Source organism: Mycetomoellerius zeteki, unplaced genomic scaffold, assembly GCF_001594055.1.
Source record: "Mycetomoellerius zeteki isolate Tzet28-1 unplaced genomic scaffold, Tzet1.0 scaffold79, whole genome shotgun sequence".
Classification (NCBI taxonomy): Eukaryota; Metazoa; Arthropoda; class Insecta; order Hymenoptera; family Formicidae; genus Mycetomoellerius; species Mycetomoellerius zeteki.
In genome coordinates this window covers 1371930-1383903 of record NW_017257819.1, presented here as the reverse complement: position 1 = coordinate 1383903, position 11974 = coordinate 1371930, and the positions used below count along the sequence as shown (strand labels likewise).

Here is an 11974-nt window from a genome sequence, read left to right as displayed (position 1 = left end):
CCTATCTCTTTGCCCCCCTGCCAGGAAAACTAGCCGAACAGCCCGTCTGCGTCGCATTTATCCCCTTGAGACTCCTCAAGTTGTCGCGAATCCTTATCGCAGATAGACTACGACATCCGCCGCTCTTCGTCGGCCAATTATTTTCATTAATTAATGAAAAGCACCGACGATTATAAGCCTTTAGGGTTTGAATAGTCTGAGAAGATGCTGCCGCGGGAAGAAACGCCGCGATCAGTTCGTAACTTATCCTTTGCAGTAATCCTCCGCAATGCGCAGGATCACGTCAAGAATTCGCGATAGCGTCCGTGGAACTTCATTTCAAAGAGCTTGCGTATTTGACTTTCTTTGAAAATAAAAATTTTCTAAAACAAGTTTTTTTCATTTGCCTAAGAGTTTTTTATATATTTTAGTCTTTATTTCTTGAAACTATTATTTCCCGAAAACAAGTTTTTCAACGTATTCTGTATCAATATTATAAAATTTCCGTATGTCCTAGTTTTGGAATAAAAATGTTATTTCTATCTATTTATTTACCTATCCATTTAAATATCCATCTCTCCATGTAGGTCGATAAAACGGTTAAACTATTTTCGTATAAATATAGCCATTTTCGTAAATACGGATTCTGAGTAAATAAATCTCTGCAACGTATGGATCGCTATTGCACGAGAGAAGTACGATAAAAGCATTACCGAGGGGGTGATTTTTAGGGTAGAGACAGGTTTCGTGTCGCTAACCCATCTACGAAGCTAGTTGAGAAGACAAGCCGTTATCTCTGCGGAAGAAATTGCTTTTGGTTTTATCACGCAGTTGCGATTGATATAGATTGATCATCTTGACCCTCTCATGGGGTAGATAAATCATTCTCGGGAAGATAGGGTTGAACGATGAGCGTGACTGGTCGCCGAGAAATCTCGAAACGCGTGCACCGCATTCCGGGAGAGGGGGGGGAAGAATTCCGTTCCATTATTTTTCATTCTCCCTTGTAGGCGGCGTAATTTTGTTTTAATTTTAACATCATTTTATTATTCTATATAATTCCGTCCTATTTGACATTTTTCTTGAGTGTCAGACTTTTAATTGCATTATTTTCATCATCTTTTTAATAAAACTTAACAAATTTATTAATATTTATCTAATTTTACTATTTTTTAAAATTACATAATGTACACAAATCAAAATTATATATATTATTTCAATTTCATTAATTTTGTTTATTCCATATTGCGCATTAATTTCATTTGCAAATTTGTTTACTTATATTTTAATTAAACATGTTTATATTTAATATTTTAGCTCCATTTAAATTTCACATAATTTTGTTTTTTTACAATTTTTATTAAAATCAACATGAAATATTTATTTTACATTGATTTTAACAAAATCAATGCAAAATTGACTTCACTTAGGCTGTATGACAAATTTAAAACATTTCCTCTCGTATAAATAAAATAAAATATTTTAAACCAGAGAGAGCTCTCTATACCTATATGATCGTAGTTGAAAGTAGTTTTGTCCCACTTTTTGCAATTGCCTAATATAATCATAAATATTAATAGTATTCAATAGTGTAGAAGTTTTCGCTCATTGTAACATTTCTCAGAAACATAACTGCTCTCTGAATACGCTTCGAGAAATGCGTCGTAAGGCAGGACCACATTTCCCAGTCACGACATGGTCCTGCCCGAGGGTTTTTCTATACAAGTTCCAACTCCCGTGATCTTTCGTTCGAGGGTTGGTCTCTTTGGCAGGACCTCGACATTCTTCGACAAGTTCAAAAAGTCGCCTGGTATACCGATCTACTTCGAGAACTTCGCGATTCTCACCCCTGCGTATTTGAAGCAGAACAAAACACGTCTGACCGCTTTAAATCATCGGAGAAGATGGAAAAGTTTTCTCGAAAGCCCGCCATCGCATTTAACAATGTGGAGATAAAAACTCGGGATAATAACATGGACAACAAGGTTTTCGAATGTATAGCTGACTTTCGTCATTTTGATATAGCGCAATGAGATTTCCGAAATAATATTTGTCTATTAAGTAACATATAAATTTTATATAATTGTCCAATCTATAATAAGGTGAATTTCCCAGTGACCGGATGTGTACCTATGCCCAAGCATTTATAAAACTTTATTTGTTTATATAATTATTAATTACACACAAATGCTTTTTCAAATATAATATTACAATTTAATTATAATCTTTAAATACAGTCAAATTATAATATATTGTAATAAAAAAAGCATTTGAGATTAATAGTAATAAATTTAGTGTAAATATTCGCACAACAGATATGTTGTACATAAACGTGTCACTGGGAAGTCCGGTCACTGGGACTTTTTCTTATTTAGTTATTTTTTATTTTAGACAAACCGCTAGTATAAATAATAAACGAGGAGGTAACCACTTTTGAATTTCCGGTGTACATCTCCCTTGAATTTCTCGAAGTCCGATGAAATCCGATGAAGTTCGATGAATTCCGGTGAAACCCGATGAAGTTCGGCGAAATCCGATAAATTCCGGTGAAATCTGATGAAGTCCGGCGAAGTCCGATGAATTCACGAATTCTTCGAAGTCCGATGAATTCCAGTGAAGTCTGTGACAGTCCGTGAAGTCCAGTGAAGTCTTGAAGTTCGAAATCCAGATATACAACTATTTTCTAAGTGCTTACCCCCTAGATCATAAAGCAACTTTTAACCAATTTCGATGTTAAATTTTGATCGAATTATTAAATTTTAATATATGTATCTGATTACAAAATATAATATGGTATACTGTATAAAATTAACTTTAAAAAAAAAATAAAGTATCAGGTACAACACGCACAAAAGAATTAAAATCCTTCATATAAAAAAATTGAAATAAAAAAAAATTACTGCCAATTTCTGAGTACAATTGAATATAATTATTGTAATTATGTCTATACAGAGTGTCTCGAAATTCGAGAGTAATATTACTCAGCGTGAAAAATTAAGTAATAAAAGTATAAGCCATTTTTTCTGTAAAATAATTTTTTAAGTATAAACATTTAAAATTTGATTAATCGCAAACATTGATTAAAAAATCATCTGTTCATACGATAGTCTATGTACAACAGCAATGTTTTGTTCAGTATTTTTATTTCTTAACAATTTTTTATTTAAAAAATGTAAGTAACTTAGCACCTTTAGAACATTAATATTAAAAGTTACTAAATATATAATTATATTCATTTGAATACAGCTGTTTTAATCAGTGACAAAATATGCAGACCTCAGTCATGCATTACAAAATAAATTATTATTCTAATTTCAAACAACAAGGGCTATGTATAAAATGTACTTACAGAACAGAATCTTCTTTCGAAAGCAAGAAATATACCATATCTACTTCAAAATTATATCTACTTTATAACTTTAAAAATATTAACTTTACAAAAGACTTGTCAAAAAATTGTCAAGATTAAAAAAACCTGTCAAAGAGCAAACGAGCGCTGTTAGTTTATTGATGCTCCCTGGTGTAAAAAATAGGAAAACCACATATTTGTCTGATAACGATAACGGCGACGTGGATGTTTCTTAAGATTTATTTATTTGAACTTAACGTCGCGGTATCTCCGTTAAAGAGATCCTAAAGACGATTAATCATATTGTAAATAGCACTAACACAGACGATTTACGTGTCATTGATACATACACATAAATTTTCGTATAACAATAACGTTTTAATTAGATGTCTAAATCCAATTAAGAATTTCACATTGTTTCTTCGTATAAACTACTAGTATGGACTACTATTTCGTAAGTATACGATAATAAAACATTTTGTATTTATGTTAAAATCAAATCGTTGTTTTTTGTACTGAACTTTTAACATATCCGAGTATTAATTTAACATAATGTGATTGTGTTATTTTGAATATTTTGTGTAAATTAAAATTTAATATTTGTCGGTGTTAAAATAACACAATTTATAGGTAAATAAACAAATAATATAAAAATAATGTAGTTTTAAAACATAAATTCTAAGAATAAATGAATAAAATATATGTGTTAATTTAATATATTGTAAATGTTAATTTTACTGAAGAAATATGTTCTGTACAGCTAGTTACATATTTTATATGTAAAAAGATATAGATATTTTGTGTTATTTTCTCTTTGTAATTTTTTACATAATATTTGTGTTACTTCTAACATATTTATCTTATGTTAAATTAACACAAAAATTTGGGTGGACCGTTTGAGACATGTGAAATGTGTTAAATTTGACATAAAATTTTTTACTGTGTAGTTAAAACTCAATCGGTTCTAACGTGTTTTAGCTTCTAACGTCACAATTCAATATGGCTGTGATTCTCTCTCTACTCAACCTTAATAAATATGTTATAATCAATATAACACCGATTTAATCGTATTAAATGATTTTTTTGCTTAAGAACCCTCGGAACTTACTATGGATGGAAGATGCGACGACTCCTCTGATGACAAATAACTCTGTTTACAACGCATTTAACCGAGCAATCAGATTCCCTCTGTTCAAAACATAGAACCCCACATTCTTTCTTATGCACCGAGATAAGCCCTCCTTCCTTCTCTTCTCCCAAGTTTTCGATGCCTTTCTAACCGTTTACATTCTTTCCGCGATTTCCAACGCAAATATCCGCTCACAAGGGATGATCGATCCATCATCAAAGCCATGTGAAATGTCGGGCTGTATGTGCAGGTCGATATCATAATTCACACCCTTTATGTAATAATAAGAGAGAGAGCTAATTCTTTCCTTGCGTTTCATAAAAATTGTCCCGTTTCATATAACGCATCTTACATATATAGAACATAAAAAGCACATCTTACATATAGAATATCCAAAAACTCAATATTCCAATATCTCAGCATGCATACTTAAAGTTTGTAAAACAAGAAACTAGAGAACTAATACCTAAATATCCACAATATATATCTGTATATCTTTTCTAAAATATTTTCATTCATATTTTTTTAGTATAACCTTTTTACAAATGTCACGATTGATGCTTCTTTGAACATGTAAAAGATAAAAAACTGCAGTTTCCAAGCAATGAAAATAATATAAATATTTAAAGAAATTACATGCAATAATATATACATAGTTAAACAAAAAGTAACAACTTAGACATTATTATTCAATGACTACATTCAGCCGACTCAACAGCTGAATGAGCGCTTGCTACTATTGATGTATTAAAATTAATTTATTCCTACACAAATGCAAAAATAATTTATTTTGGATTACATTTTTAATTGTATAAAAACTATTTAAAGATAAAAAATACTAATCTCGCTTACATCAGCAAACCAAGTTTTGAAATAAATATGATACAGTCAATAATAAGTTATACACAATTCTATTACAAGAAATATGTACGAACCTGTTCTGTTGTTCGTCGACAGTGACGGACGGGAGGGTTGCTAGTCGTCGGCAAGGTGGTTGCTCGCCCTTTCGTGTTCACCGGCCCTCGAACCGCTCAAGAGCGGTCAGACGACCCTCCTTTGATCCCTTCACTAGTCCCGGAACGAGCTCTACGCCCGTACTACGCATACCAGGGATTCTGCAACCATCAAAAAGCATCCTTGTTATTTCTTCAATGTACGTTGCGCATACATCTTAATGCTAAATTTCGTGTACAAAATGTTTCAAGAACGCTGGATGTTCCTTTCCTAGCTCAAGCTTATTCATTTAATTGTGGATTTTTCTTTATCAACATATGTCAATATTCATGAAGTAATTAGTGCATAATTGAAAATTTATGTTAAATTTAATATATTTCATTTATATTAAACTATCCATTTTTATCAAATTTATCCATTTTTGTACTAATTTAATACAAGATAAATATGTTCAAATATCAAGAAATGGAAGTAACTAATTACTTGTAAAGACCATCCACACAAAATTACATAAACTGCATAACCATAGCATGAGGCCGCTGAACCAATAAACATCCAACATAAAGACGCCTTGTTGATTTACATAAGATGCTCATCTTGGTCTAGGGGCCTTATGCTATGGTTATGCAGCTTATGTAATTATATGTGTGATGGCTTTAATGCCGTTACCGTTACAAATTACTCTTTTTTTTGTAACGGTCCGGTAATGGCGTTACTTTTTTTTTGTGTAATATATCATTAAAGACATTCAAACTGAACTTATTTTATTATGTAACTACAAAAAAATTCCCAAAATTATTCTATGTTTTCAGGCGTTAATTCAGATATAACTCGCGCCTTTAAGTAAAAAAAATCCAGCTTCTATCGTTATAGGCTTTATTTCCTATTAGTTGTATATTCACGTGTACGGTCCAATAAAATTTTTACTGTTTCTAAAATTTTTTGTGTTTTTTATGAAAAATTTTACACAAATTTTATTACAACTTTTATTAATATTTTTAAAAAAGTATTACAAAAATGGTAATTATTGGGATTAGAGAACACCACGACGATTATCATGACCTTGACATATGTTGTTTTAACCTTGAGTGACTTTCAAAGGTTTTAGGCGGCCTTCACCGATCGTTAAAAAGATATTGACAAAGAAGTTTAAGAAAATAAAGTCTTATTTCTGTTATATACAATAATAAATATAACTTCTTCCCTCTAGGCGTAATAACTTCTCTTACTCACTCTTACCTAGGGTACTCCGATAACTAATTTGCCAATTTCAAATGAAATATTTTTATTGGTAAAGCAGTGAAAAGTTACTAGGCATCAGCTAGTGTGAGTGAATGTGCGCTATCGCATTGTGCGCTAACAGAACCTTTTCCGCTTACGAAACGTGATCTACCTCTCCCCTGCCAAGAGACGTTCGACCTTCCACGCGAAACAAGGTCCATCCCACACTCCTGCCTGCCTACACGGAAAAAATTTGCATTTGCGACGACTCCAGCGCGATTCGAGCCCCCATCACATGTTACAGGTAGAGAACCTCAGAGAGAGAGAATGGCAAATAGCAAACTGGTCACGTGAATAGAGTTTCAATGCCCGCGTCCAATCAGGACGAGCGCACGTGATCAGTTTTCTCCAATCTCTTCCACTACGAAAGTTTTGATGACCGCGTCCAATCAGAGGAGGAGCAGTTGGCCACTTTCTCTCTTTGAAGCTCTCTAGTTACAGACGGTTGTATCGAATCCAGTGTAGAGTTATCACAGCTCTTATGAGTTATCACAGCACATTAGCAGCAGCGCGATATGGTAATTTTCACGACCACCACAAGAGACGTGCCTGCGCCACTTTGGCGCTGCCTCCTCTTCAGTATAGTGATTAAGTCATACCAACACGTAATAGGCGTTGTATTGAATCCATCGTAGCATTGACACAGCTTTAGTGGCGTAACAACGCCAAAATTAGAAAAAATAATTTGCAAATTTTTTACAGGAAAACAAAATTAAAAATCAAACATAAAGAAAAGAATATATGTTTTATATTATTATTTAATTATTATGTATAATTGGTGTAAATTATAATTTGTACAATATGACGGAAGTTATATAGGTAATTTTAAAATATAAATCAGTTTTTATTCCGAATATACAGGGTGTCCCGAAATTCCTACATTCACAGCATAGGACATGATACTTTATGCTAAAAGAAACAACTTTTTCCTTTTGCAAAATTATCTGACAAGTAGTTTTTGCAGGAGAGCAGGTTGAAGTTAACGAGTAAGCGCTGTGATCTAATGCGCTCAGGGTCGGCGCACGCTTCTCGTTCATTTGTACTTAAATTCTTGGCTATTCACAAGTAATATTTTAAAATACTATTATGGCTTTGTTATGATTAGTTTACGACTGCCTCTGTACTGTAAATGGAATTAAATTCATGTCGCATGTAAAACTATTCAATTGTATACATATTCGACATAAATTTGGTCAACACCAAATGGAATATTCGGATCCTTGGAAACAATGCGAGAAGACATCGTCTTCCAGAGCGCTATAAACCCGGTCGCATTATCCTCTACATTATTTCGTTTCCTACACCCCTTCTCATCCTGCTGCAAAGGTCGAGTATCTTTGGTGAACGTTATCTCCCACTACATCCTCATCTTCCGTATTTCACTTTGTAGATCTCTTCGTCAAGCTACAGTCAGTTTTTACATTTGAATTACTAGCAATAACATTGGCCAAAATTATGAAAAATTTTACAAATTTTATTAAATTAAGAATCTTTACAAATTTTAGAATATGTGTACCGAGAGTGTAATTTTAATATTAGACTAAAGATTCATGTAAGCATTTATTGTTTCCATATAATACTATAATATTAATATTGAAACATCTAATAAATTAAAATAAAATCTAATAAATTAAAATAAAATCTAATAAATCTAATAAAATCTTTTATTATTAAGTTACTACTAAGAATTTTTTACTTTTCCTGCTTTCCAGCAAAGTACACAGGTGAGTATGTAACACAGTTACATACTCTGTAACACAGTGTAACATAGTACAACTATGTAACACAGTGTACGATTCCGTACTTTCCAACTACAATATAAACATTATAATGCTGTGTTCGACTGTTATTTCGTTTTATATCATTTCAAGAATATCAATTTTTACATTATATTACCATTTATTTTTTTAGAAGTGATCCTGTGATAAAAGGTTTTAAGATTATATTCGGATCAAGATTCGGATACATTTGGACATAGATGTTACAAAACCTTTTTTTTATTTCACTTTGGCGAAATAAAAAAGCTAAAAAACGTTTCAGCTACAAGTCAACATAAGGCCAATATTCATAGTCAGTTCTTATATTCAAGACCGTCTTAATTCTGTCTTGAGATGTTACGAACCAATCAGAGGACCGCATTAGCGTCTTAAGACGTTACTTAAGACGGTCTTGAAATAAGAACCGATTATGAATACCGGCCATAGTGTATTACTGTGTCGCACTACGCAGAGAGTGTAAAAATTTTAATAAAAAATAAACGAAAAATATGTGTTCGATCAAAATTTTTTTTTATGTATGCAAAACTTATTCTGAAATTTTAACGCGCGCACAGGAAATATAGTTTGAAATAAAATATAATTTGTAAAAATATTACAAAATAATACAATGAAGAAATAAATAAAAATTATTCTAGTTATTCCTATGGAACGCTGCAAAAAAACAAAACTTACAAAACATTTTGTATTTTATTATATATTGCGTGATATTTGATCTAATATTCAGAGAATTTAATCCGAAGTATTTAACAAAACTACCTTTTTCTCTGAATTTTTCATTCTCATTTTTCAGTTCTTGTGCAGCATCCTATACATATAAGTATCTCTCGCGGCCTTTGCCTGAGGAAGCATAAAAGAGAAAAAGTGGAGGTTAAGAAGTAAATGACGTAACTTTTATCAGCGACCATCGCAACTTTGCAAACTGTGCTATTGAGAAGAGAGGCCAATGCCTACGACAACGATGAGAATGACAAGGACGACAAGAATGACGCTTCTCGTCCTGACGACGACAAGGTGCCGGAGGTTCGAAGTCGTTTAAAGTTAGACGGGACTTTGAGGGCCGCGTACCTCTTCGTTTCCTCAAATTGACCCAAAGATGGTGTGGGACAGTAAAGGAGTGGAAAGACACTGTAAGTACCGAATTCGGAAAAAGAAAAGAAAAAGTTCTAATTCCGTGACAATGAATGCTCCGTAAATTTAATGTTTGACTAAAACAAATGTTTGTTCTATTTTCTGATCTTCCAAAAAATCTTCCAAATTTCTTAATTTTAACTTTTCTACATCACTGGAAAAAAATTCATTTATTTTCAGTTCAAAGTATAAATCAGGAATGATATATAATATTGTATAACAAATATAAAAATCACCTTCCGATTCTCATCACTCAGAAATCCTTAAAAAATAATAAATGTAGGAAAAGTCTGTGTTTGAAATTAATAAAACACGAATTATTACACAAAATTCTAATTATTTTAAAAATATAAAGTCTAAACATAATTCTCTAATTAATTGGAAAAATTAAAAATACAAATCGAGAATTAGTATTTATAAATAGATATTAATTATTTCTAATACACTTTATCTATATTATATTTAATAAATTATAAATTATAGTTTCAGAAATTTATAACATGATTTAGAATTAATAAATTAATTTCATTGTATAACATTTTACAATCCGGTCGCTATTTTACTTATCAGACCAGATAACAGACGCGCTCTACGCGCGCGCTATTTAACTTTTAATATTATATTATATTAGGTACTCTATACTTATACAAAAAAGTATACAAATATACAATTATACAGATTAATCACAATAATCTCACCTTTGTGAGCTGTCAAAACACCTTATGCTGACAATTACTCTCGCAATATAAAAACAGCAAAGCGAGAAAAGCAAAATAGTGGAAAAGAGGCAACAATAAATTCGACTATCAATTTAACACGTAAATTTTATTATAATTAAGATAAGAAATATCAAATTAATATATAAAGAAGAACTTCTAATTCCTTTTATTTTTCTTATAATTTTGACTTTTCTTATATACTTTGTTCATCGCAAGGAAATATGACGTACGATTTCTCGATTCTGACGTCATTGTCCAATATGGCTACGGTGTATAGAACCTCGAAAGTTCCAGAATTTTAAACGAAAATACACTTCGCAACATGTTCGCAACATTACAGAAACAAAAGATAAAACGGACATCAAAAAATGACCAAAGAGTCATCTCTACTCTTCTTCTCCTTACACTTTCAAGATAAATGACAAACTTCCTTTCCTCAGTGGAGGTAGGTTAGGTTAGGTTAGATGCGCAGACTACGAATTCGCGAATCAAACTTTTTAATGGAAAAGCCGGCTCGTTGAAATTATTTTTTGGGAAGAGAGACGTCCTGGGCTTTCCCATCCACTTTGCTCGCTCTCCGGCCGACAAGAACGGAGGGTGATTTACATCGGGGGTGGCTGTCGCATCCCTTCCATTGCTCCTCTCTCCTCCTATTCCCTACCCCAGCACTGGGAATATTACCGGTCCTGCAGGATGTGGCCGTGAATCACCATGAAATATCTTCGGACAGCTCGGGGACTCTAGTCTCAATGCCATTAGTGACGGGGAATTTCAGGTAAATTCAAAAAAGAGATGAAAAAACCGGAATATTTTTGAAAATTTCTTCTTTTTCTTCTTTTTCACACGTTTCGCTATTTTATGATTTTAAATATAGATAACAAATAGTTTTCTATTCAGCTTACTTAGAAATCGCTTATATGTATTTTCCCGAATCTCTTTTCCATAAGCATCACATCTTTTATTTTAAAAAGTGAGCTCCGCTTTCCTCCCAGCTAATATTTTCACAGAGAACTAAAGTATCAAGTTTTCTTTATCATTTAACATTTTCAATTTTAATAACAGCTAATGTAAAATGCATTTTTGTAAAAATATATTTATGTGTTTTGTTTCTTTTATGTGTTTTTATCTGTACAGATTCATATAATGCGTGTGTGTGATATGGATGCATAATTCAGATAGAGTGAACAATCGTAAGATATGTAGTCTAGCAAGAAATAAACAAAATATTTTCGTTACATTATCTTAAAGATTTAAGAATAATTAGCAGCCGAAAATTGACGATCAACGTTAAGAAGATGATCATGTTTACACCTAAAAGTATTGAGAGAGATAACATTGCATATCTCAGGAGAAATATTATTCCAGAGCTCAATAACATAGCATCTCTGAATGATCGCCTGAATAATTCAGTTCAATATAAGAGTAAAGTTAATACATCATTATGGGCTCTAGTATCGCACGAGATCATGTAGCTTTTACACCGAGGACAAATTTACTAAATTTTAATTCAATAGGCCTAACGAAATATTTACTAAATGTAAATACATGCTTATATTAGAAGAGTCAATAACAAGAATCATTAGTTTGATTCAACTATCTTTTTTTTTATTTATCTAAATATTTATTTACCGTAAATAAGTATTTCGCTAGAACTATT

General features: G+C 32.0%; 1 protein-coding gene across 2 annotated transcripts in view; it reads right to left on the bottom strand.

Moving 5' to 3' along the window:
* rho-5 (rhomboid-5) overlaps window positions 1-11974 on the bottom strand; it is a 128988-nt gene that overhangs the window by 108719 nt on the left and 8295 nt on the right. For both annotated transcript variants that reach the window (XM_018458842.1, XM_018458843.1), the window contains exon 2: window positions 5393-5572. The gene's annotated coding sequence lies outside the window, so the exon portion shown is untranslated. The remainder of the gene's footprint in view (window positions 1-5392; window positions 5573-11974) is intronic.